Source organism: Ornithodoros turicata, chromosome 6 (assembly GCF_037126465.1).
Source record: "Ornithodoros turicata isolate Travis chromosome 6, ASM3712646v1, whole genome shotgun sequence".
NCBI classification, from domain to species: Eukaryota; Metazoa; Arthropoda; class Arachnida; order Ixodida; family Argasidae; genus Ornithodoros; species Ornithodoros turicata.
The window spans coordinates 49,522,731-49,550,079 of NC_088206.1; the positions used below are offsets into that span (position 1 = coordinate 49,522,731).

The 27,349-nt window shown below is 47.0% G+C and overlaps 1 protein-coding gene and 1 long non-coding RNA gene across 6 annotated transcripts in view; both read left to right on the forward strand.

Moving 5' to 3' along the window:
- LOC135396642 (uncharacterized) overlaps nt 1-27,349 on the forward strand; it is a 502,925-nt gene that overhangs the window by 250,917 nt on the left and 224,659 nt on the right. The gene's annotated exons all lie outside the window — the stretch shown is intronic.
- Nucleotides 5,594-8,256, forward strand: LOC135398006 (uncharacterized). Of its 2 annotated transcripts, XR_010423947.1 has the most exons (3): nt 5,594-5,879; nt 6,454-7,603; nt 7,943-8,256. It is a non-coding gene; the product is annotated as an uncharacterized LOC135398006 (long non-coding RNA). The 2 variants fall into 2 exon arrangements; XR_010423946.1 differs by having other exon boundaries at nt 5,594-7,603.

Below are 27,349 nucleotides of genomic sequence, written 5' to 3' on the forward strand. Positions count from 1 at the left end.
GAGACAACCATGTCATTCGGGATGATGGTTGGCTAGGAGCGTGCTATGCGGTGAAGTTCATTTTTAAGAGTGTGCTGTGATAGATTCGGAGACTTCATATCCTCGAGATGGCGCTTCATACGCTCGAGATGGTGTGCTGTATCTGCACTACACTCTAAAAACAGAACTTCACCGCATAGCTCACTGTGCGCCAACCATTGCCACGAATGATAGGGTTATCGCTTTTGATTGGAAGACAGAGGAAGGCGTACGCCCCCCTCTCTCTTCGAATCCGAAGCGATAACCCTATCATTCGTGGCAACGGTTGGTGTACAGTGTGCTATGCGGTGAAGTTCTGTTTTTAGAGTGTACTACGGTTAGGAAGGTATTTCTATGGAAAACTTGATAATTCGTAAAGTTTGACATTATAAACCTGGCCTGACTATAGCCTTATGCAAGTACACTCTTAAAAATGAACTTCACCTCATAGCACGCTCCTAGCCAACCATAATCTCGAATGATATCGTTATCTATCGTTATCGTTGTTGAAAACGGGAGGCGTACGCCTTTTCTGTGACAATTATGACCAGCATAAGTGTCACAAAAAGACGTACCCTCCCGTTTTCAACAAATGAGGTCAGATAACGATATCATTCGAGATTATGGTTGGCTAGGAGCGTGCTACGCGGTGAAGTTCATTTTTAAGAGTGTAGACGTAGCTTTCTTCCCTCTGCAGCAGGCTAGATCGACTTCACCACAATGCACTGGTGCATCTGTGGAGCCCACTAACAGGAGTGACTTTTTTCATGCGGATGTACACTCTTAAAACAGGACTTCACCACATAACACGCTGAAGACCAACCGCTATACAGAATGGCGCCGTTAGCACTCCTTATTTGAAGAGAGACTGGGGCGTATGCCTTTTTGTAACAATCATGGCACATGCACAAAGTGTCCGGGAAAGACGCCGTCTAATGTCCAACGGTGCTTATTGGTCCTAATTTGGACACTGCTTCTGTAGTTTAGGATGAAGTTGACGTTACAGAAATGGGAAAATGAATTGAAAAGCCTAGGTGACAAATAAAAAAGAACGGGGCCGTCAAACCTTGTTTACATCGGAAGCCGGCAGGCACGACACGAGCTCCACCACTGTCGTACGCCCGATCTCCAGTGTGCACGGGCAGCAACGCAGGGCTATCCGCACGTATAATTCAGTTATACAGAACGCACTCTTTTACTCTATTCAAGAACAAGAGATAAGAAACTGGCCTCTGGCTCTGAAGCCTTCAAAATAATGGCGTACGTAGGCAGAGAGAGAACTGCAAACAATAGGGAGGTCACGTGCTGAGTTGATGCTGACGCCGCGAATAATTCCAACGGTTGCCCGGGGCCACGTTGGACGATATTTATGCTTCGCTGTCTGGATTTTGGAAGTTTGATGCAGCCAGAACGGAGAGATCCATTTCCTTTGCTCGCACTCTACTTCCGGCTTTCCTTCTCCCGTCCGTGGGCTGTCTCTCTACTTCCGGTTCCTGTCTCAGTGCGAATGGATCCTACTGGACGACGTCAACACGGCAGGTTGGCAGAAGAGGTCGAGCAGTCGGTCGAATATTGAAGGCGAATTAAGAAGATTGCGCGCGTGTATTTCCAACTCTTGACGGCAGGAAGGGCGATATTGCCGAAGTAAACGAAACCGTAATTTGAATACAGAACTGTGGTTGGATGGATTCTACCTGCCCGAAGCAGAAATGAAATACCGTCAATTGCATGTTCCTGAGCATCTTTAAGTCGAAGAGCAACCTGGATTAAAGTCAAAGCGAATCGTATAGTTGCGTTTATTATTAATCTTGCAACACATGTTAAAGGAAGTAAGAACTCCTATCTGCAGGTATTTAGTTACGGGTGTAATAGATGTAATATTGGTCTTCTACATTTTTGTAATTCTATTTACAACTTATTGTTCAATACTTCTCCTTCACAACGTGTGCAGCGTTAATACAAAAACGCACTTTTTTTCGGATACAGGCGAGTAGACGTACAGTTATCCAGATACCTCTATCCATTGTTACGTCATTTGAAGAACTGTAGCACCCAATCAGACGCCAACGCGGAGGTACACATAACGTTTTGCTCTACACTCTTAAAAATGATGGTGGTTGTGGTGGTGGTGGCGCTTCTGAAAGATCTTGCCGTTGTCGACCTCGCAGAGGTGGGCAACGTCACGACTAACGCTCTGGGGGAATGTGCGTCCTGGACCGACGTAAAAATGAACTTCACCACATGGCACGCTCCTAGCCAACCATCATCCCGAATGACAACGTTCTCGTCCCTGATTTGTTGAAAACGGGAGGCGAAGCCCATTTTGTAGCCGTACATAATAGATACATAATAGGCACCGCCTCTCGTTATCAACAAATCATGGGCGAGAACGTTGACATTCGGGTGATGATTGGCTAGGAGCGTGTGTCGCTAGGAGCATCGTAGAGATACGGACCGATCGGATTCCACCAGCTCCCGTGGCTCAGTGGTTAGCGTGCTGGCCATGTCACGTCGAGACTGGGAGGTACCCGGGTTCGAATCCCGGTGCCTGTGCTGTCAGCTGTCAGCTGTGCTGTCAGTGTGCCAGCGGCTGTGCTGTCTGGGGTTTTTCCTGGGTTTTCCTCAGACGCTTTCAGACATATGTCGGCACAGTTCCCTTAGAAGTCGGCCCAGGACGCACATTCCCCCAGGGCGTCAGTCGTGACGTTGCCCACATGCGTGAGGCCGACAACGGCAAGCCCTATCACCACCCACCACCACCGATCGGGTTCATCTGTACAAAAGGTGTCAAAATATATATGTGGAGCATATTGGAACCATCGACCAAGAAAATGCGTCAGCTGAAAATGCACTTCTGCAATATTGTGGTTATCGTGATGAGAAAGGTAGCAAGAAAAAAATGCGTTTGTCGGCTCCATGGGAGAAAGAGCCTCAGCTTCGTCCACCAGCTGGCCTGCCTATTTTATCAGTTTGTCGTCCCCACTCTTACACTCTTAAAAATGATGGTGGTGATGGTGAAAGGGCGCTTAAAAATGAACTTCACCGCATAGCACGCTCCTAGCCAACCATCATCTCGAATGATATTCGTTATCTGCCCTGATTTGTTGAAACCGGAAGGCGTACGCCTTTCTTGCGACACTTATGCTGTTCATAATTGTCACAAAAAAGCTGTACGCCTCCTGTTTTCAACAAATCAGGGCAGATAACGATATCATTCCAAATGATGGTTGGCTAGGAGCGTGCTATGCGGTGAAGTTCATTTCTAAGAGTGCAGGGGCCCGTTACTACAGGTAGTTTCAAACAGTCAGGTTCGTGATTAACTTTCATGAAGTTAATCAATATAAGATAATTCGATTAATGAAAATACTTTCCAGCACTGACATTTTTGGCACCAATGTAACGCCTGAAAGTATATTTTCAAAGGAAGCCTCGCGGACAGCATACCATGTACATTGAAGTTTAACGCGCGAAGAACCCAAATACACTTCGTTAATCCTTTGCATTATTGAAAAGTTTAAAAAGAAAGTGCATTGTGTATCACATTGATGGACACTTGAGAACGCGTACGTATGGGGAATTTGAACATGCCCAATATAGGATGTCAAAACAATTTCTAAATTCTAACACAGTGAAATTGAGCATGGGAGTATACGCCATTGTAATATGTATCAAATATCTGCTCCTACCCTGCAAAAGCACACTTAATGATATTTCATGCACCCAAGTTCAGCTCAGAATAGCGTTCTATCCCTTTGGAATTTCTATCACGGGAAAATAAAGGAGTTGTTCTTATCACAATTTGATGTGGCTGCGTGCGCGTTTATCATGCCTTACAAGCATAAGCATTTTTTAGGGTACCCTCAAGGATACCGCCGGCGGAGCCATAAATGTTTTTGTTACGCAAATTTGAAAATTGCTTTCTCTGCACGTCTGCAAATTGCGCAGCGCGAGGCGTAAATTTAGGGCGCTAAATTTAAATATATGGCTCGGCCAAGAGGCTGGGATGCACGGCCGCAATAAATTCATATAAAGCTTCCTACGCAGGCTGCTGTAATGTGCACGGATTACGAGCATTTGTTTCGCCTCCTTTTCAAAGTTTTTTTTTTCCTCTTCTTTTTCATAAAGAACCACTTTTTACAGAGAACGTTGCTTTGGAATTGAAATCAAGGACGTTGTTTTCGCGCACGCAGGTGCTACTCGTTTGCGTAAACAGAGATTATGTTGCCAACACTTCGGTAAAGCAGAAAGGGCTCTTCTCAGTGGGTACTGTAAGGCTTGCAGTAAACATATGTGTCTCTTCTTTGTTGGCGCATTGCTAGACACATCGCAGCTAAGTCTTTGGAAAGCATCGTTGATGAAACAGAATTGAAAACAAAGTGGATGTGCCGCGATGTTTAGGTAGTATTCATGAAAACTTCCTTCCAATAATAATAATAATAATTTGGACTGTGGAATTACACGTTACGTGAGTTCCCGTGCACGTGCCGCAAGGTAGGACTGCCGATAGTTTCTACCAGCTGGGGCTGGGGGTGGGGGTGGATTATTGAAAAAAAAAAGAAAGGAAGGGAGGAAAGGTTCGTCTGGCGTACACTCTGAGAAAAAAAAGGAGTCGAACGAGAGTATTAAGCAATTTTACACACCTTGCTGCAGTTTAACTCTCAACAAACACCGTTGCAACTCCCTGTTTCTGCGTTTCTATGTTTTCATGCTCTAATAACTCCATTCAACCACCGCTTTACTCCGTGGTAAGAGTTGAGCGCGGGGCGTCTGCATATTCTCGGATTGTTTTCGTCCTTTTCATTGCGTAGTCTAGCAACACTGACATCGCGGTCGTTGAGCGGTTGGCCGTTGTCGTGCGGGAACTTGTAACCGTCTATTAACGATGTTCTCAAAGCCGAATAAGATTATCTTCGAAGAAGAACTGGGGAACTTCGAAGAAGAAGAAGTTGGCGAGCTGAAGTGCAATGAATGCCACGACTACAAATCATGTAGCTGAGTGTCGTCCTGTATGTACTTCAGGCAAGTATGCGTCCTGTGTTACGTACACGTGTAGTACATTGCTTCGCAGGGAAGGTCCTTTCAGTTGTGTGTACTGTTTACAATTAAGAAAATGTGGTAGCTGTTCACAGTTATGCTTCTTCACGAGAGTTTCTTTTCGTAAGTGGACCTTTGTATTCTAAGAAGTCTAACTTCGTTGAGGAACAGGAACTTCAAATTGACGATAAGTGAAATCGTATTTTGGATAGGACACTTTGTTAATTAATGTTAACAGCATTGCAGAATAGTCTGGCTTTGACGCAACGCACCGCAGATGACGAAGGTGGAAAGTTACCTAAAGGCTAGCATCACTCGGCATGGCTCTGGAATGAGAATACAACTGTGCAGGTTGTGGTAAGGAGGTACCCTGCACTGATAAGTTTCAATGGGGTAGGTATTACTGCCGTTCTGTATTATCATTCATGTGTATCCTGCCGACGACAACTGGTGTCAGTGCAGGGGCGGATCCAGACCGTGTCGCTTTTGTTGTTGTTGTTTGGGGGGGGGGGGGGGTTGTTGAAGCCCCTAAGTGGATAGGGGAGTGGGGGACACCGCTGCTAAACCTACTGTTTTGAGGGGGGGAGGGCGGTCGCCCAACCGTTCCTCCCTCTGGATCCGCCACTGTGTCAGTGTTGAGCTCTCATGCTGTCGTTACTAAGTTTCAGATTTAGAAGCGTCGTTTGCACGGCACATTGGGCAGACAGAGAAAAAAAAAAGTGCTGCTCCACCTCCACAAAGGATGGATGCACATTGCAAGGAAGAGGAAGGGACTAGTTAGAGTAATGATCAGCTCATAAACGAGAATAATATTGATGAACAAGAGAGTAAGTAGCCTACATAGCACCAATCACTTTTTGCATGCACAGACATGATCCAAACCATTCATTTTCCTAGCATAGTTTGGCATAAGAAATGGTTACTTATGAAAATATTTGACATATGATAACATAACATATTGCCACTGCTTGGACTCCATTACCTATATTTATGTTGATTATTACCCAGCATGAGTAATTCATGCCCCTGCTCATCTGCTGAAGGAGGTGCATCTGTCCTCTTGTGTAAGTGCTCATCTTATTACAGGTGTTTTATAATAGATATATTGGAAAGTGTATACACACATCTATTTTAGGCAAGCTATATCTTGTAGCTTCAAATTGTACATTGCATGACAGCAGTTTCTAAGGCAACTACCCTTCTGCCAAGAAAAAATAAAAATCTAAAGTACATGCACTGCACTTTATGCCTCAGCCAGATGCACTTCAAAGGCACGCCTCCCCCTGCTTTGTCATGAAAGAGCAGAGAAGTGGGTGCGGATATGCCAAATTCCTACGCACTGATATGTTAATGTATAGTGACAGATGCACTTCGAATAACTGTTTTGTTTCCTGTTTGTAGGGGATGGAAGTACGAGGGGCGTTCAAGTCAAACCGGGACTTTCAGTCTCCTGAGTGTACAAATGGCTCGGGCTACTTCTCTTTTGTAATTTTCACACGCGACAGGCCCCCGCGTTCACGACGTGGTGGTCCAAAGTTTCTGCAAAACAGAAGACACGTGCTGGACAAGATGGCAGACAACGAGGTGAGCGCGCACATGGAATAGCGAATTGTCATGAAGTTTCTCGGGAATGAAGGCGTAAAGTCATCTGAAATTCACAGAAGACTTCAGGCTCAGTATGGCCACGATACACTTAGCCGCAGCAAAGCGTTTGAGTGGTGCAAACGGTTCCGAGACGGCCGTACATCAGTGCAGGACGATCCCGGCCGGGGTGGCTCGGAGCCCAGTGTCAGAGTTCCTGAGAACATCCAACTTGTGCAGCGCCTGATCCTCAAGGACCGACAGATAAGATGTCTCGAACTGGCTCGAAAGACGGACCTTTCTGTTTGAACGTTGAACACTATCATTCATGAACAACTCTAGTTTCGGAAAGTTAGTGCACGTTGGGTCCCGAGGCAGCTCTCCGTGTTTGACCGGCAGAGAAGACTGGAAATCTCCCAAGAGCTAAGGTACCGTTTCGACACTGAAGGACAGCCGTTCCTTGATCGGATCATCACGTGCGATGAAACGTGGGTGCACCATTTCACTCCTGAGTCTAAACGCGCATCAAAACAGTGGAAGCATCCGGGCTCGCCAGCTCCCAAGAAGTTCTGAAACACCCCGTCTGCGGGTAAGGTCGTGGCCACGGTTTTCTGGGACAAGGCTGGCGTTGTTCATGTTGATTTTCTGCCCAGTGGTATCACCATCAATAGTGTATATTACTGCCAGGTTCTCAGGGGTGTGCGTAAGGCGCTGAAGCAAAAGCGGCCGGGCCTCATGACCAAAGGAGTCCTCCTCCTACAGGACAATGCACGCCCGCATACCGCGCATCTCACGACATGCACCTTACAGGAACTTGGCTGAGAGTTCCTGCCACATCCCCCTTACAGTTCAGACCTCGCCCCCAGCGATTTCCATCTCTTCGGGACCTTGAAGGCGTTCCTTGGGGGCCGCCACTTCAGCTGCGACGACGAGGTCAAGAATCCGGTCCGATCATGGCTGCTACGCGCCGGTAAGGATTTTTACGCTGCTGGCATCCAAGCCCTCGTGAAACGCTGGGACAAGTGCATTAGTGCAGCTGGAGGTTACGTTGAAAGATAGAACTAATTTCTCGCCTGTAAGTTCATTTTACTTTTGCGAAAAATGAAAAGTCCCGGTTTGACTTCAGCACCCCTCGTATATGCCAGGTGATAGTTGCGTTGGTGTGTGGCAACCTTACAATGCAAGTATGTACTTGTACCTGTGGCCATAAGCGTAGAAAACGGGGGGGGGGGGGGCAGTGGGGCTCGTGCCCCCCCCCCCCCCCCCCCCGGGCTGTGAGTTCAAGAAGCCTCCACCTTTCCTTTGCCAGCGGTTCCAGAGTTCTGAGGTTCCAGAGCCGGGAGCCCCCTCCGCCGTTGCCATGCGAGCAACCAGTGAAGGCAAGCGCCGCGTCTGTTAGTGACCTTGCATGCTCGCGCGACGCTGCCCTCCACCGCTGGACTCCTCCCGTCCCCTCCCGTGTGCCAGGCTCGCCCCCCCCCCCCCGGGAAAATTGGCGTGCTACGCCTATGCCTGTGGCATCTTACCAGTTGTTTTCATTGGATCATATTAAGCACTGAAAGCTTCCTTTTTCTGTTTCTTACCAATTTGTATCAGAGACACAATAAATGTTTGTTATTTAGAGATACTGTTTTTCAACACTTATTTGCATGATCTTCAAGGTGAGGAGACGATTGGAGTAATGTGCACTCAAGGAGAAGGGCATAATTTTTGTCTTATGTAGCATAACAAGAACTCCCCAATGGAGCTACGCTAGCCTCATGAACGGAGTTACTTTTACACCCGATATGCTGGAGTAAATAGGGAGCTGTATGGGAGTAACATTTACTCTCTACCATAGAAGTAAACTTTACTCCGTAGTTCCAGGAGTTGCAGATACTCTTCAAAAAGGGTGTAATTTTGCACCCTGGGGTTAGGATGTTTTACCCCCGTAAAGGAGTCTGTACGACTCCGTCTCTTTTTCTTTCCTTTTTTTTTTTTTTTTTCAGAGTAGGCCGACTTGCTATTTCTGAAAAAAAAGGAAAAGGAGAAGAGGAAAGGAAAAAGGAGATAAAGAAAACAGGGTTCTTTAGCGTTGTGCCGGCAAGCTCCGTCACTGCAACTTTCTTCCAAAGCTAATATTAAAGCAGCACTAAAATACAGAAAACAACTTGTTGTCTACAATGACTGCGTAACCGAAATTATTTTACCTAGCGCTACCGTTTGTCACAAGAACATGGTGGTGGTGCTGGTGAAAGGGCTCGCCGTTGTCGTCCTCACAGTGGTGGCCCCTGGGGGAATGTGCATCCTGGGCCGCCTTCTAAGGGAACTGTGCCGACATATGTCTGAAAGCGTCTGAGGAAAGCCCTGGAAAAACCCCAGACAGCACAGCCGGCACCGGGATTCTAACCCGGGTACCTCCCAGTCCCGACGTGACATGGCGAGCACGGAAACTGAGCCACGGGAGCTGGTGTCAAAAAACCGCTGTAGAAACATCCACGAAATATGCCGTCGTTGGCGGTAGCCAGTCGGATACTCAAGACACAGGAACGGGGACAGCCAATCCGGCAACAAAACATGCGCCCACGATTATGTGTATGAGTGCGTTTCGAAGATAATTCGTCCGGGGTCTTGTATGCGTACGCTGCTTCACGCGCGTTGCTGCGTTTTAAAAATAACTTGCTCAATTCTCATTGGTTACATTAATGAGAAACGTTCTGATGCTGCGAGTTATCCTTAAATCTCACCAGCAGGTGCCAGTAAACGATATTATTTCGTTTTACCGGTCGCACTATTTAAAACTCCGCAGTGGAGCACGCATATCCTGGAGTCAACGCGAAGTGAAGCGATAGTCGCGGGGTACTGCCGAGAAAAGAAAGAGTTCAATACGATTTTGATTGTAGCTTCGTAACTGAATGAAAATTTTGAGTTATAACGCCCACGACGAAATGAACACAGCATTTAACGCATTTCGAAATGAACTTGTAGTTGTATTTTAGAGGCCCTTTAAAGTTCTTGCGCAACATAAATGTGGTGCCTGAAAATGGCCATGCCAAGGTGCCGAAGTATTAGGTTCTTTGTTCCTTCGTCTGTATAGATGCACGCTATAAAATGATGATGAGACAGATAAACGGTTCACTTTCTTGATGAAGACAGCAAGGGCATCTCTTCCGTCAAGTACAATAAAGTACATTCCTACACTCTTTAAAATGAGTTTCACCATATAGCACGCTCCTCGCCAACCATCATTCCGAATGACGACGTTCTCGTCCCTGATTTGTTGAAAACGTGGGGCAGGGAGGACTCCAGTTGCGGACACTGTAATCATCCGGAGACTATCGCGCATATCCTGACAGAATGCCGTGCATACAATACTATGCGGGAAACTCATCTTCCCCACGCCAGGCCTTGCATACTGACGGACGTCCTCTTCGCCGAAGGTTCTTGTGCGGAACGACTTTTCAAAAACTCGCGACCTCGTACGCTTTCTTCAAGAAACGGGCCTAGCGGAAAGACCACTGTAGTGCACCTCTCACCTACAGTGTGCCTCCGTCCCCAAAGTATAGGTCATCCTGCCTATGCATCACTTTGAAGTCCTCAACTCCCCTCTCCCACTTTCGCTTTTTTTTTTTTTTTTTTGCATCGTGACGATGCCCACTTGAGTGCGGCCAACAACGGCAAGCTACCTCCCCCCCCCCCCTTGTGACACTTATGCTGTTCATAATTGTCACAGAAAAGGCGTACGCCTCCCGTTTGCAGCAAATCAGGGCAGATAACGATATCATTCGAGATTATGATTGGCTAGGAGCGTGCTATGCAGTGAAGTTCATTTCTAAGAGTGTAGGGGACCGTCACTTCGAACGGTAATGTTCCCCTGATTTGTCGTGAATGGTAGGCGTGCACCTTTTTGGAAAACTCCGCGTTTAGTTTAATGCTCACGAATACGCGTACGCGCCGTCTACGGGTTGTAATTGGCGCTGCTGGAAACGTGACAAAGTCGTACAAACTCATTCAGTGACAGCATAAAACAAAACGCTGTTGCATTAGATGGCGCTCTCCTGCGCCAAGCAAGACGGCTGCATTGCAAGACGCGCATATCTAAGACAATCTAATGCAATCGGCTTTTTTCTCTCTCTCTCTCTTTTCTCCCTCTTCCTATTCGCCTCCCCGCTTTTGTGAGTAATAGTAAATGCGGTTCACGTGTGCAATACCTTCCGGCTGGTGTCCGGCTTTCCACCCTGCAGCGTTCCCCTTTGCAGACAGGCAGATATATGTATGCATTATTCATGTCGGGGTCTATGCCGGTGTCCGCCTACGCTTCCCTCTGTCTTGCGATGATCGCTCGGCTTTTTGTGGCCGATCGGGGCATCGGAGAGACAACTTGTTCTCGCCTCTTTCGATAGCAGTGCGACGAATGTACGTGTGGAAAATGTAGCAGCTTGTCTTCCACAGTATTTGTGGACACGGTTTCTCTCCTGCACAGAAGGTAGAAGAACTCGGGTGATTATTTATTACTCTTTTTATTTCTATCACGCACCACCGTACACTCCAACCAAACATGAAGAAAACGAGAGAGAGAGAAACGGGGGGGGGGATATGTTTATTATATAAAAAAAATAAGAGGGAAAGGTTATAGCCACCGCTATGGCGGCTTGCTATTCCCATGAAGGAAAGAAAAAAAAGGCAAACAAAAAAACAGTAAACAGAGAAACAGTAAATGCAAAATAAGTGTGCGACAGGAGCCTGGAACATTCAACTATACCGCTGTGGTGTCATGATAGGTTTAGACCTCGACAGCTTGTGCGCAGTTTTCTGAACGACTACAGCTGTTTCCCAACAAAACTACACCCCTAAAATGAGGTGGTAGTGGTGGTGATCATGGAAATGCATGCTGTAGTCGGCCACGCCCAGGCTAAAAAGAACCCGCATGCAACCAAAGAACTGTATACAGGGTGTCCCAGAAAACGTGTCATTCAATTATAATAAAAAAAACTACACCACCTAGAGTCATGCGGTCAATGGCATTTGTTCTTACTGGGTTTTTGCCACCTCCTCATGTGAATATCGTGTAACGTAAGTTTAATTATGTAAATTTTTGTGTTTTGTCGGATTGATTTTTGTCTTTTGTCGGTTGATTTTTGAGCTTAAGTCGGAAATTTGCCTAGTAAAGGTCACTTCTTTACCCCACCAATGTGAAGAGCGTGTCTAATTTAGTCAAATTAATGATAATTGACAGGGATATTCAGAAGCTATCCCATCGGAAAAAATAGCCGAACATCATGTTCTACGGAGGTCGCACAGAATAGCGTATGATGACTTTTTCAGAGCAATTTTTGTCAGTCCGACGAAAGGAGGTTGGAAACCCAGCCCTCCCCGACATCGCAGAAAGAGATAAAGCAGGCACGGCTTATCACGTCCGACTTTCGCTGGGATAATGCTTTCCCTCTCCCAATTTTAGGAACTGTTACTTTTTCTACTATCACTCTGTGGGCTGGCTTCGGAACCTCCTTTCGTCGCGCTGAGAGCGATTGCTCTCAAAAAGTCATCGCGCGCTATGGTCCGGTGCTCCGAAGAGCATGATATTCGGCTATTTTTTCCGATGGGATAGCTCGTGAATATCACTGTCAATTATCATGAATTTGAGTGAATTCGGCACGCTGTTCATATTGGTGGGGTAAAAAAGTGACCTTTACTTGGCAAATTTCCGGGTTCAGTTCGCAAATATTTACATAATTAAACTTGGAGTACATGACATTCACATTAGGAGGTGGCAAAAACCTAATAAGAACAAATGCTGCTGACCGCATGATTCTAGGTGGCGTAGTTTTTTTATTATAATTCAATGACACGTCTTCTGGGACACCCTGTATAGAGGGAGTTTGTACAGGTTCAATCAATTTGATTGAATTCATTTCCTGCACCAAGGTTACCACTACCAAGGTTAAGGGTTACCACTACGCACTCTGTAGGCGGTTTGTCTACTTCATGTTTTTAACCCTCTGTCTTCGTCTCTTGCTGCAGTACCATTATGAACCCGCATGCCCTAGCCAACCATAAACCCGAATGGCATCGTTTTCTTTCCTGATTTGTTAAGAATCGGAGACGCACGCCTTTTCGTGACATGTCAGTCATGTTAGCCTTCCCACTTAGCTTTCCGTCACACAAAACCGGCAGGATAGCCCAGTGGAAGGATTGTTACGAGACAAGCAAAACAGGCTCGAACTTCCTACTTACAACAAGTTGTTGTTATGTGGAAAACGAACGATGAAAAACAGGTAAATCTTGTATGACTCGCTCGCCATAGCGAAACTCAATTTTCTCGCGATTAATATTAGCTGCGCTGAAGAATGCATACGCAGCCAGGAAAAGAGATGCCTGCGAGAGCGAGACTCCCTAATGAAATGCTTGGTGTAGCGCGCAGACTTAGGGTAGAAATATCTGCACGATACATCACAATGTTCAGTACCTTCTATTCCGAGCAGGTCCTGCTCGGAAGCCTTGCTACCTAAGACAAACTGTGGCGTAAAGGAAGGATTGAGGTTCGAGTCCCACTGCTGGTGCCCTCTCTTTAACTACATGTCATGATTCAATTCAAGTAAATGACAGACGATCACGTGCTTTCGTGCAAAGTATAGAGATCTGCTGAGGGGCGGGGAAAGACCCACGAAACGCGTGTTTTGTGTGGGCGCCTTCAGTGCCGGTTGTGGATCCGCCTGGGGATTGTTTTGCTGAACTTTCAGGGGGCGTCATTACGGGAGATCGCGTGTCTGCACACGAATTTTGTAATGTTGCGATTGTTATCATCCATTAAAAACACGTCCAGAACTCTGGTAACCTGATCCATGGTCATTACTCTGAGGAGGAATCGCAACAATATGCAGTACCGCATTCAGACGGAATACTATGGAACATTAACTATTATTCTAGTTTTAGCGTAATACATGTACTAAACAAATAATTAGCGATACAACGGCTATTACTTTAGTTCATTTTTATTGTTTATTCTTCATACGTACAGGTTGGGACAAAAGTTTACGGAACACGCGAGCGGCGTACTTTTTCTTAGGTGCGCACCCTAGCGGCCGCCGGAAGCGGGTGAGTTTCGGAGGGATGGGAGGGTGCGCTGTTAGCGACACACAGCGGTCTGGGTCACCCAGGGCTGCCTGCCGTTTGGGTCACCCAGGAACTACACAGCGGTAGTTCCGGTGTCGCTTAGGTGTGCCTTAGATGAGGAAGCTTCCGGAAGCACCCAGTGGAAGCACCCGCTTCCGATAGCCGCTAGGGTGTCGCACCGAAGAAAAAGTACGTCTCTCGCGTGTTCCGTAAGCTCTTGTCCCAACCTGTACCAACCATCAAAGGTCCAGGGGCCCTATTCTCGTCAAAGTAATTAATCGACGCCGATTACTTTGTGTCTCCCTTGTCATTTGTCGTTACGTGAAGAAGGCGTGGAGAACAGAAATGAACGTCACGCGCCCTCAATTTGCCTCAACCAATAGTCGAGCTCTTGATCCTGCAATCTTCGTGATAAAGTACACTCTTAAAAATGAACTTGACTGCATAGCACGCTCCTAGCCGACCATCATCTCGAATGATAACGTTATCTGCCCTGATTTGTTTGTCAACAAATCAGAGCAGATAACGATATCATTTGAGGTTATGGTTGGCTAGGAGCGTGTTATGCAGTGAAGTTCATTTTTAAGAGTGTAGATAGATCAAAGAGTGATATTAAACGGTAGGAGCAACTTATTTATTTACACATGGTAACGAGATTTCGTGCACGAGGCTGCACTTCATAGAGTTATAGACGAGTGCACGATCAAGTGCTTTACTATCGGTTGAGGGCGCGTGGCACTCATCTGTGTTCTAAACGCCTTCTTCACGTAACTGCTAATGACAGGCGAGACACAAAGTAATCAAGGTCGATTACTTAGACGAGAATAGGGCCCCTGTAGTACACTGAAAGTGGTTGTGGAAGTGGGTTGCAGCCCCGAGGGGCTTGTTATGTAACTGCAACATGTTCGATGTCACTTGCGGGGAGTATGCTAGGAAAACGGGTGAGTGGTGCTGGCGAACTGTGAGCAGAATAAATATCTTGGTGTTTAGTGACATGTAGAGTTCAGTTGCCTTGTCGGAATATGTTTTTCATGCCAGCTTCGCATGTGGTTAACATATTGGGGAAGTTCATGAGGACACTTAGTGTCTTTTGATGTTCCACTGCACTGTGAAAGTTGTAGTGCAAGCGCACTGTAGACTAGGTGAAAGACACAAGACCATGCATGATGGTTATTAGAGAGGTTCATTAGGAGTACCGACACCAGTGCTACCACCGCTTTCAGCGCAAGATTGAGATTATTTGCAAAAATAGGTGATGATGTTTCAGACGAAGAGAATCGGTGCGGTCGTCGTGTAACGTCGTCTCGACTTGGGGGGGGGGGGGGGGTCATGAGCAATTCCTGGGGGTGTTCGACAGATTTGGGGGAGGGGGTTGTTAGGGGGGAAATCACTGCCGTTGCTGCTTCGGTTTATGCTTGGGGGGATGGTTTCGAAAATTTTTCTCCGTATTCCGTGGCTCTGGCAGCGACTTTTGATTACCGTAGTTGGATCATGTCGGGGTTGATGGCATTCATTTCTTCATTTTGCTAATTTTCTCTTCTTATATCGATAACTTTACGGCTTGGATGGCTGCCTGCCGTTTGGGTCACCCAGCATAGGTTACAACATGGGAATACGCATGGGGGCATTGATAGTTGGCACACTTATTCCTTCCGCGCTTTGTCTTGCAGTCTCTGTGGCTGTGGCAGCCGGCATATATATTTTGTGTGTTATTCCTCTACAGTTTCTTGCAAAATGCGAACAACAACAATAAATGATGAAAACGTGATGATGACATGGGATGTTTCCCCGTGGTACCCACAGGACCCCACCCCATTACAAAGAGGTTAATGTGAGAGGATGAATTAATGGTGAGCGCGAAGCGAAGACAGGTCGAAGTTCTGTTTAGAGCTCTACAAAGAGACCATTAGCTTGCACGACAGCAAAAAGGAGCCCGGCACTGATGCGCAGGGGAGCTCAATGGGCCACAGACTTTGCACAAGCTGAATGTTCTGTGGTCGAGGAGATCAAGTTGGCGTCGAAGCACCCGGCGTTCACACGTGTACCGGTCGCTGTCCTCGAGGATGCCAGCAAATGCGCATGCATTTGAAGCATGCGTGGGAATGCAATAATCTAAGCTAAATTGTAGAGTTATTTGTTCGGGGATCTTGATGTCTGTCTTGAACGTGTCTATAGCACTGGCGGAGTCTCTTACTCTCAAGTCCTCCTGTTCTGTGCAATGGAATTCTCGTTGACTACGGACTTCAACAACACCAACAGGTTGAAAGGGCTTGGGCATTTGACCGACTGTGCAAGGCGTTCGAAGCCCGATTATTTTACCAGTGGTCCTCGCATATGACTCTGTCTGGTCCACTTGTGGTAACGGCGTTGCCAGCGAGGCTTGTAGCTATACGAGAGGGATTTTACTGCTGGTAAGGTAGCTTCAATGATGACCATGCTGCGATCTGAGGCTATAGGCTACGACGGTTTCCATTCCTGTGTTGCAGCAGAATATTTTTGAAATATTTTTGTTTTCTTTTGATGAATGTAAGAATCCTCCGTCGTTTCCGATTTTTCTGTAGGTGTCATTGCCTTTGCGGTTTTCATAGACCTTAAATGCACCTTGAGTTGAGTCGGTATTGCGCAATGCGCTCATATTGATATTATTGTACTCAGGAACGCTTACTGTCTCAGATTTCTTCTTTCGTTCGATAAGAGTGAATAACTATAATATCACCGATTCAATCATAATTCAATTCGCCATTATTCAATGAGGCTTCTACAGTGACGTCAGGTTTAATCACGTAACTCGGGAAAACATATTGCCGCACCGAAGTCACAGTATAGGAGGGGATGCTGTGAGTTGTTGCGGCATGCGTGCAGTTACGAGAGGAAATTGTAAAAACACACGCTGCTTCCTCATTCGGCCCGCAGTAGGAGTGTAGGACACCTGTGACGCATCTCGATGTTTTCCCGAGTCACGTGGCTCAAAGGAGCTCAAAAGGCTGCTCGTAACGCCATGTGCAAGAGCCTCATTGAAATATACTATCACCAGAGTGTGGATTTTTAGGCGCTAACGGGGGCCGCTCTTGACCGCATAGCACTCAGTATGCCAATCGTCATGGCGGATGACATCGCTCTGTCTCCTGGTAGGCAGAAAAAGGGGGAGCACGCCTTTTTATGCAGTAACTTTCCTTCCACTCGGGAAGATAAAACGATACGATTCTGACGGTTGGTTGGCCTATAACGATTTATGCGACGAAGAGCGCTACCTGTTAGTGTCTAAAAATCCGTTCTCTAACCATCATACAGCGAGCACGTGCAGCTCCAGGCTGCGTCTCGCAGATAAGCACGCGCTCTCACTCAAACAGAGAAAACCCCTATAATGATAGTTTGGAGTAGATTTACAGAGAAACAGAGAAAACGACCACGCTCACCATGGAATCTCTCGAGTACAGAAGATGACGGGCAAAGAGCACATACTTTAAAACCGTACTGCGGGGCACGCAACACCATTTTGCTGTTTGTCGTCCTCGGTTTACGTTTCCTTTTCTTCCCGTTTCCTCGTCTTCATCGCTATGTCCTCCTCCCGCTACGGTAATTTGATTCCGCGTTTTTGTAGGCTCGAGGTTTTCCAGTGCTGTATCATCTTTCGATGATCGGCCCTTTCTATGTACTTAGGTCCCCTTGTCGTCGTATCCTATATTTTTCTCCAAATCATAAGAGAGGAAGGACCAGCGTTTATTTACGAAATATCTGTCAAAACGAAATGAAGTGTATCCGAAAGAGGAAATTCGGGTGTTGTTACACGCGGCATTTGAGGCTATCGTCTTTCGGACCTTTGCGATGATACGGCTGAAATAAGTGGTTCGAGCCATATCAGCCCCAAATTAGGGAAGAACCACATAGAGTGCTATAAAACGACAGTAGGAAATTATCCAAGTAACGAAATGGCTTCGGCGCGTTGGTAAGAAATAAGAATGAGCCATAGTCAGACAGCCACAGACATAGTCAAACAGGGAATTAGAAAAGATTCGAGGAGCTTTAGGGGGTGTATCACAGGCAAAGAATTAGATAAGATTAGACGTGCTTTTTGGGGAAGTGTTTCAAGACATTTATAAGCAAGGTTTTCGCTTAATAAAAATTTGTTGGACGTTAGTGCTTGTCCGTGCCCAATTCCTTCTGTCCGTGCCTTTTGCACTTATAACTCTGGATGGAAATTATCCGTTTGCCATCGCTTATGTGTTATGTATTCGTCTCGGAGTTCCTACCTTTATCTTTATTGATTTTCGCGATACACTTTCTGCTTGCCAATACGCGTTCGGGCGAATAAATGTTCGAGTATCTGGATTCACTCTGCAGCATTCTGCAATAAAAAGAACTCTTCACATCGAAAGAGCAGATAACACTGAAGAGGGCGCCGTTTTGCTCGCGTATATACAAAGTAACCACCAGCGATGACAAATAGCCTTCTGCTGTTGAGCACCGCAGAGAAGCGAACGGGATGCGGCGTAATAAACCGCATTCCTTTGCGTTCGGTGTCCATTAGCTAGAGATGATGGTGGCACTGAGAAACTCCCTTTCTTTTCGTCTTTCCCGTGCAGACAGCCCAACTCATAACATGCAGGCTGTGTCATTCCGGCGGCAAATATTAAGCTTCCTTCTCCAACATTAGAGCGACCCTGGAAACTCCAAGCTTTGTACCGTTAACCTGGACAAAAATAAGCTAACATGCTCCAATTGCGTCATACGTAGAATAATCATTCGTTTTTGTTACTGAGTCGGTCGTTGTTCCCTGCATTATTGTGGCTGCAAACGTTAAATGATGTGCTGTGTGGATAATACTTCCGCAGTTTTCGAGGACATCGTCGCCCCGCAGAATGGCGCAGTGGAAGCGTGCTGGGGAAATAATAACTTGGGGGTCTGTAGACAGAACAACACTTTGCTACATCGTTTCGCTAAAACGAAAGACGTCCACCGCTGATCAGACGTCGTAAGTCCGGCTAGCGATTACGCGAGTATCATGATGTGTTCACGAGGCATGCTTGCGGTCTGCCGAGAGAGAGAGAGAGAGAGGGGTAAGAGAGGGGAGGAGAGGAGGTGTGAGGACGGTACAGTGATTTTTGGGACTTACGAAACAAACACTACCCGGAAACGAAAAAAATAAATATAGAACATTAATATAGAACTGTACATTGGAATTTGGTTGTAATCCTTTCCTTTTCATCATCAGTCACATTTTTCTGCACCATTGTCTTGGTATCGTTAGGTATATCTTGGTACACTCTTTATTGGTTTTCAACTGGCAAATGTGGTAATACGTTGTGGTCCCCTCGTAATATTGTGAACGTGTTGCTTGTCTCACCATGGTCAGTATATCCAAACCCCCTTAACCCATTCGATCAACGAATGATGCACCCTGCGTGCCTGCTGGCAAACCGTCCTGCTTACTCTCAGTGTTAGCTGCGCGGCGACGCAACTGGAGTATATGAAGAGACGGGGGTTCTCTACCGCCGCCTTCTGTAGCCATCTCTTCCGGCGTCTTCCTTTTTTTCTTTTTTTCTGGCGGTCCTTCATACTAGCAGTAGCTCCAGCTTATGTCTTCTCCATTCTTTCCTTTTTTGTCCTTCCACAAGATATCCCCCGCGATGCAGTGTATTTCTTTTCTACCTCCACCGACCTCTCTCTTTTTGAGAGTGCGCTACCGGATAATTACCGACGGAATATAAGGTATAATGTCCTCTTCCGCCGTTCCATTTTCTTTCTATATTTCCCCTTCCTTTGCGTTTACGGAGCGAGACTAACGTTTTGACTTTTCTTCCTTTTAAATCCCTCCCGTTGAATCTTTTGCATGTTATCTACCGAAAAGGAAAGGGAAAACATGGCGGGAGGACGGAACGCTCGCTGCCTCGTGTAGACAGCGTGTATTATGCAACAAAACGCATAAATGACAATGCGCGCTTAAATGGACACTAAACTGCAATAAATTGTACGTTTTCCCTCTCCCATCTGCTCAAGAATCGCGATAGAATGCGGAGAGGCCTCCAATTGGTCTCCTCAAACGATCTCTCGCGTTGATTGGGCAAATCGTTTGAGGAGACCAATGAGAGCTCGCTACTCATTCTCGGCCTTCTTGAGGAGGAGAGGGAAAGGCGTAAACTGCGCTTTCTTTCACTCATAAATCACGAACGACGCAACGGATCAATCTCGATAGTGATAGAATAATTAGGAAGCAAGCGAGCTGGTGATATATATATCCATACTGAAGAACCCCGAGACTGTCCCCTTTTCCGTGTCCCCCGCCTCGGGGTTCTTCAGTATGGATGAATCTCGTTCCTTTTGTAGTACTGTCAAGGTAATGGCACCTTTCATCCCGTGAGGAGAAATTTTTGCGCTTTAGTGCCACTTTAAGAGATATACCTCTACCGTCGTTGGGAGAAGAGCAGTCTTCAACGACAACTCACTCTCAGAGCAGCCTCTTCCTGAGACGCTGGCAAGAACGAGCATTTCTCAAGAACAAACAACTAAAACAATTTTTAAAATACGTCATTTGCGTTACTCTCCTAGGGTCTTCCTATAGTTCTTTCAGTGACACACTTTCAGTCCGGCTGCAACTGTGCACTAGCGGACCCTTATACATTCAGAGGAGGTTTGTTTGTCTACCATAGAGCTATACAGGGTGGTCCACCAACCATGATAGAAATTCATAGTAAAAAACGTAGGCCCCGGAGAGACATGTGGTCAAGGGATTTTTTTTCTGCCAATAACTTTTGCCTCATATTGGTAACATTTTTATTTCATTTCAATTGATAGAAAGTTAATTTCTTGAATTGAGCTTCGAAATTTCTCAAGGCAACCTAACGTTTTCTTTGCGGAAATGGGTTCCCTGTGGTTATTTTACTCAGTATAGCACATAATCCTAGTCGTAATGCAATGGCAGTTGCCGAAATAAATTTGCCGAAAATCCGTGGAAACGAGCCCTTGGCTCGGCCTCTTTTTTGACGGCTCGTAGTTTGAGCGCAAAGCTGCGAAGAAAGGAGGTTAGATTGACACGCCACACGAGGGGGAAAAGGGTTACAGCCGTGGGGTGACATCATTTTTGATAAGATAGCTCTGATTCCCGCACTCACCGCCCGTGTTTGTTCCGTGGGTAAGGCTTGTAACCCTTTCCCCCCTCGTGTGGCATGTCAATGTAACCTCCTTTCTTCGCAGTTTTGCGCTCAAACTACGAGCCGTCAAAAAAGAGGCGGAGCCAAGGGCTCATTTCCACGGATTTTCGGCGAATTTATTTCGGCAATTGCCATTGCATTACGAGTGGGATTATGGGCTATACTGAGTAAAATAACCACGGGGAACCCATTTCTGCAAAGAAAACGTTAGGTTGCCTGGGAAAATTTCGGAGTTCAATTCAAGAAATTAACTTTCCGTCAATTGAAATAAAATAAAAATGTTACCAATATGTGGCAAATGTTATTGGCAGAAAAAAATCCATTGACCGCATGTCTCTCTGGGGCCTACGTTTTTTACTATGAATTTCTATCATGGTTGGTGGACCACCCTGTATGTACAGCCACGTAGATTTTTTTTTTTTTGTCAACGTGGCCTTACTACCAGGCTAGTCACCACTGCCAGGAATAGGGTGTAGGGTGTGGTCACCACTTCTGGACTGCGGCTATTGTTTCACGCCAGCGCAGTGGCTAAGTAGTTGGTCAGTTGGTCGTTTACCGAATGGTTCTTTGCTACTCGCTGAAATCCTAGTACATATATCAGGATCATTTAATGATTGGGCCTCACACCTCGTCTCTCCCCGCTTAGTACTACACTCTTAAAAATGAACTTGACCGCATAGCACGCTCCTAGCCAACCATCATCTCGAATGATATCGTTATCTGCCCTGATTTGTTGAAAACGGGAGGCGTGCGCCTTTTTTGTGACACTTATGCTGTTCATAATTGTCACAGAAAAGGCGTACGCCTCCCGTTTTCAACAAATCAGGGCAGATAACGATATCATTTGAGATGATGGTTGGTTAGGAGCGTGCTATGAGGTGAAGTTCGTATTTAAGAGCGTGTATAAGGGACACCGTTGGTGGTTCTGCACACTGCGCGAAGCTCTCTTTTTGTTATGGGCGTGCGCAGAACCGTCGACGTTATCCCTTACGTATACGCAAAGGCGATAGCGTACGATGCGCTAAAACTATGTATTTTTATGTTTTTTTATTATGTATGGTGTGGTTTTCACAGTATGGTAAAACATGTCACCAAGCAGGTGTACAGTGTACGTTATGCATGGGAGTTTCTTCCGGAAGAGCCGTTCCTACGAAGATGTGCGAATGGAGCGACTGCCGACATTTGAGGGAAGCCCAGGGAAAACAGCCAGACAACAGAGCCCGCGCGCGGATTCGAACCCGGGCTACCTCACTGCAGTCTCGGAGTAACCGCTCTGGATAGATCCAAATTGTCACAAAAAGGTGTACGCCCCACCTCTCTCTCTTCTAATCAGAAGCAATAACCCTGTCATTCGTGGTAATGGTTGGCGCATAGCGCGCTATGCGGTGAAGTTCTGTTTTAAGAGTGTAGGTGTGAATCGTTCGTTTTAGTGTCATGTTCTGGAAAAGTGAGGATACTGGCGTTGTTCAGAAGGCCGAAGAGAAACCATCCGACACTACCTACGGTTGCTCGCTCACCACCGGCGTCATCCTCTGGTTCAAAAGCTACGTAGGCGGAAGAACAGTAAACTCTCGCTATGTGTTACAGCAACATCTGGAAACATCCCTGACTTCACTGTTGCCCCGACCGCCCCTTCAGTGGCACCATGGACACTGCCGAGCCCATCCCTCTCGACACACATCCCTGGCCTCCTGGGGCCGAAGAGCCAGATCCCCGTTTCGGTTCTCAAGCAGTCTACTTTGGAAATGATGGATACAAACTACAGAGGCCGCACGGCTGTGTTCACAGATGGTTCGTCTACGTCGGATGGCTCCTCCGCTGCCTTTGTCATACCGGAGGAGTCACTATCATGTGGGTTCCGCCTGTCACATCGCACTTCGTCGACCTCTGCGGAGCTGTATGCCATCTTGTTATCTCTAAAGTCTGTCTCAAAGTACCCTCCCCGTTCCTGGGTGATATACACCGACTCAAAATCAGCCCTGCAATGTGTAGGAACCATGGGCATCCGCGGCTCGTTGGCCCCGGTGGTTGTTAGTATCCTGACGGCGCTCAGGGTTCTCGGCGAACAGGGACACCGGGTGACGCTACAGTGGGTCCCCGGCCACACCGGCATTCAGGGCAACGAAGAGGCAGATTTGGCGGCTGCTGCGGCCCACCGTATCTCCAGAGTCCTGCCCATTATCCTCTCCAACGGGGATAGGCGCTCCTACTTGTCTGCGTTGGTGTCACCCTTGGCCCGCCAGCAATGGCTGCATGACATCACTCAATGGTCGCTCCTCCATGCAGTGGACCCGTCATTATCATTTAGGATGCCAGGTGGCTTCCCTCGCAGCTTTACGACACTCCTGCGGCGTCTACGACTCAACGTCGCCTTCACCCCTGCGTTCCGTGCTAAGCTGGGTTACAGTAACACGGCGCTGTGCCTAGCTTGCCGCACCCCAGCTACGATCCCCCATATCATCGAGGACTGTGAGCGGTACACGTGTGAACGCCGGGTACTTCGACGCCAACTTGAACTCCTCGACCATAGACCATTCAGCTTGTCCAAAGTACTTGGCCCATGGAGCTCCCCTGAACATCAGTGCCGGGCTCTTCGCTCCCTTTTCGTTTTCATGCAGGCCACTGGACTCCTTGAAGAGCTCTAAACAGAACTCCGACCTGTCGTTGCTTCATTCTCACCATAATTCATCCTCTCATATTAACCACTGTGAAATGGGGTAGTGTCCTGTGGCTACCACGGGGAAACATCCCATGTCATCATCACTTCATTTATTGTTGTTGTTGTTGTCAGAAGGCATGTGGGAGAGAGAGTGTCCAAGGGAACGAAGCCTACAACGACACCGACTCTGTCGTATCGGAGTTTGACGCCTTCGAGTAAACATTGTCTTCGTGATAGACGTAATAAAAAGCGGTCATAGTCAACGCAGGCGTTTTAGTTAATGTGGATACTAACAGGGATGTAGAGTAGGCTGTTTCTGTGCACTATATTAGCTCCTGCATTTTAACCTCCGGGGCGCGTTATGCATCGGCGCGCATAATATATAGAACATTCTCCAATTTACTAATTTTCAGGGGTGCGCGTTATACAATCGAAAATGCAGTACACGCTCCGGTACATCCAGTTTATCAATCACGCTAGGCACGTTCGGCATCTCCTGCACCAGCGGTCCTAAAACTTGCCCGCTCTGGGTTTCCACTTAGCCCACCGGCGGGTCGTTCGCTTCAGGCAAAGCAGCAGCGAACCGCCCTTATGCACTACAGACACATAAGGGTCACTGTTTCACCGGGGCACGAGTTGGCACTACAGCTATCTGTGCTCACGGTCTCCTTCGGCTTCACGATGACCGCCACTTCTATCATCATTCAACGCCTAACGCTGCCGCGTAGGGTGTGGTAATTTCGCCATTTCTGTCCTGCAGCCCGAGCTGCTTCAGCCCTCTCCTGGAACCCGGCCTGTATCGGCCGGCACCACCGCACCAGTCTAACGCTGCTGCGCCCCCCGCCTGATCGCCATCACGCCATGACTTGCGCTCAGCTTTATCTAAAAGTAGTGATGTCACGAACCTGGCAAAGTTCGAGTTCGCAAAAGTTCGAAACTTTCGAATTTTTCTTAGAAAAATTCGCGAAAGCTCGTAAAAGTTCGACTTCACTGCGCATGCGCTGGGGTGACCTGCCCGGAAACGTAAACAGTCCAACGTACGCCACTCAAGGCTTAATTAGGCTTAATCACATCAGACACTATGTCCTCCTGTACGGTATGTACGATAAATCAGTTAGTTTGAGTTTGATTATAGAAAAAAAACGGAAGATATTGAATTCGTCACAGACGAATGCTGCTACTCCCTCAAAGGAAATGAAATGAATGAAAGGCGAAAGAAAACTGCAAAGATGAAAAGGTAAAAATAGAAAGACATCACCGCTCCCAGTCACCGAACTGTACATGCATATGCGTAGCTACATCCCCTAGAAGTGAGCTGAAGTGAGCTAAGAAACTAACAGGAACGGGGAACTCGACGACACATGCCTAGAATGCGGTCCTAAAATACAGATACCATCTCACTGCTCACTATGAAGTTGACAAGCGCTGACAACGCCGCATCTCTCTTTCCGGGTTCCCATACACCCAGCACCTTGACTGTATCGAATGTTCTATTGTCCAAGCGGTCTAGAGCAACCTTCAATGTAGCCCTTTGGGATTCATATCTTGTGCAGTGCATAACGGTGTGTTCCGCGTTTTCCACAGATGCACACACTGGACAGTTTGCTGAACTAGCCCTACCGACTTTATGGAGAAACTGTTGACCATACGGAACGTTAAGGCGAAACCGATGCAAAAGTGTTTGTATAGGTCGCAGTATGCTGGACGGAACACGGAATTTCAGCTCAGGGTCAATCTGATGAAGCAAGGATGGCCGCCTGTCGACTTGTAACCATCGTCTTCTGCAAATGTCTTCTGTCAGCAATTTTAACATGTGCTTCACATCTGACGTGGAATATGTCACCGTGTGTTCCGTTGACGATAGGTGCGCTATATCCGCCATCTCATCTGGTGCTTCATTACCCCGTATGCCAACATGTCCAGGAATCCACTGAAGCAGTATGTCGTGGCCAGTATCTACTGCTTTCTTGTATGCGATGAGAATGTCCCGTACTATTGGCGCCATACAGCCACTTCCCAAGAATGATGTTATGGCTTGGAGGCCGGCCTTTGAATCGCAATATATGACCCATTGCGCGGGCTCCTGGCGTGCGGCCACATACTGCATTGCAAGCTGCATGGCTACCAATTCCGCTGCTGTCGACGATGTTCTGTGGGAAAGCCTTGCCATTCCTTCTCTACTATGCTGTGGCACAACAAACATTGATGAAGACCCAGACGTTGACGTCGACCCGTCTGTAAAAATTGCGGTCCTAGCACGATGGCTCTCCATCAGAGTCAGGCAGTACTGTTTCAACACTGGAGATGGTAGTGAAACCTTTTGGTGATATACACCAGGAACAGTCAGCGCGATACGAGGAAGTTGCAGTGTCCACGGAGGATCGACCGCCGTTAATGTCAACTGTGCTTTTGGTAAAGCACTGCGATATGGAGCGATCACGTTGATGAATTGCGAATTTCGACGTGCCACCTTCCTTGCAAGGGGGTGTTTATGATGCCGCGTGCAGAGACGAACATAGTGTCGCACTGTTTCCTGCGTCCTCAGTACATCTAATGGAAGTTCTCTGGCTTCTACTGTAGTTAGGACATTTGAAGTTGCACAAGGTACACCGAGGCAGACTTTTAAGCTTTTCGATAATACACTTTGCAGTGTCCTCTCTGACGTGTCGCTTATTCCATGCAGTACGGGGAAATGGTAGGCCATCATCTGCCGAATGAGTGCTTTATGTATGGCGAGAAATCAGTTAGCTTTCCTTCGATTTGTACTTTTCTAGCAACAGAAACTTATACCTGCGCCTACCACGGTACCACCTAGCTAGCATTTCTACATACACCTTCGCAGAGTAAACAGACAGTCGGTAAGAGAAACAAAGCACGCAAGGACAACGGCGCAAAACTGTTAGCAGTTAAATCTTAAATGTAAAAACTACGTTTACCACGAAGCCAGAACACTAGTGGGCTCTGGTCTGGGGCGGACTTTCGTCGCTTACCTCTCATCCAAGGCACCACGAAGTTTTATAGCCAGCTGGCAATTATACCACCCTCTTCTGAGTCTTCTTGAATAACAGCAATATGAGAAATATCTATTTTATTGGCAAAGGAAACCGTTTTCTGCTTTCTGTGTTGTAGCTCACAGCATAAACAAATGCAACTGCACCATCAGTCGATCGCAGCCTTGCTCATGTGGACAGAAATATGTACCTCGCACAGGAGGGCGCACGTGACCGTTCATTATTGCTTGATTTTTTACTTTTCGTCCGTTTCGCTCAAAGTTAAAAAGCAGCTTAAAAATCAGCTAAATTCAGCTGCGAACTTTTGTGAACCTTTCCGAAACTGACAAGAAATTCGAAAGTTCGTCGAACCTTGCGAACCACCAGGTTCGCAGTCGAACCGCGGGTTCGCAAAAAGTTCGTGACATCACTATCTAAAAGTCCAGTCATCGCAGCCCCCAAACACGTTCAAGTATATGGTTGGTTCAGGGGGGGCTGCTCCACTACGGACACGATAATGCTATACAGATAAAGCTTTAGTCGTATAGGCATGGACCTCGTGAGAAACCACTGGCCGACAAGCTAACCAGCACGTCCAGCCCTCAACGATATTCCTTCATCATCCTTGTCTCAGGTATTTGGACTCGATCATGTAGAGGGACGCCATATCTTCTACAAATAGAACATCCAAGTGATCCAATATAGGAATGGAAGGCTGAAACCATGTTGCTCAGGAAAACTGGAAGAACGCTCTGCTGGTCCTGCAAGGTGTACCCTGTCACGTTTATGCTGTATATATGAAGCACAAACCGGAAATGCGTGGAACA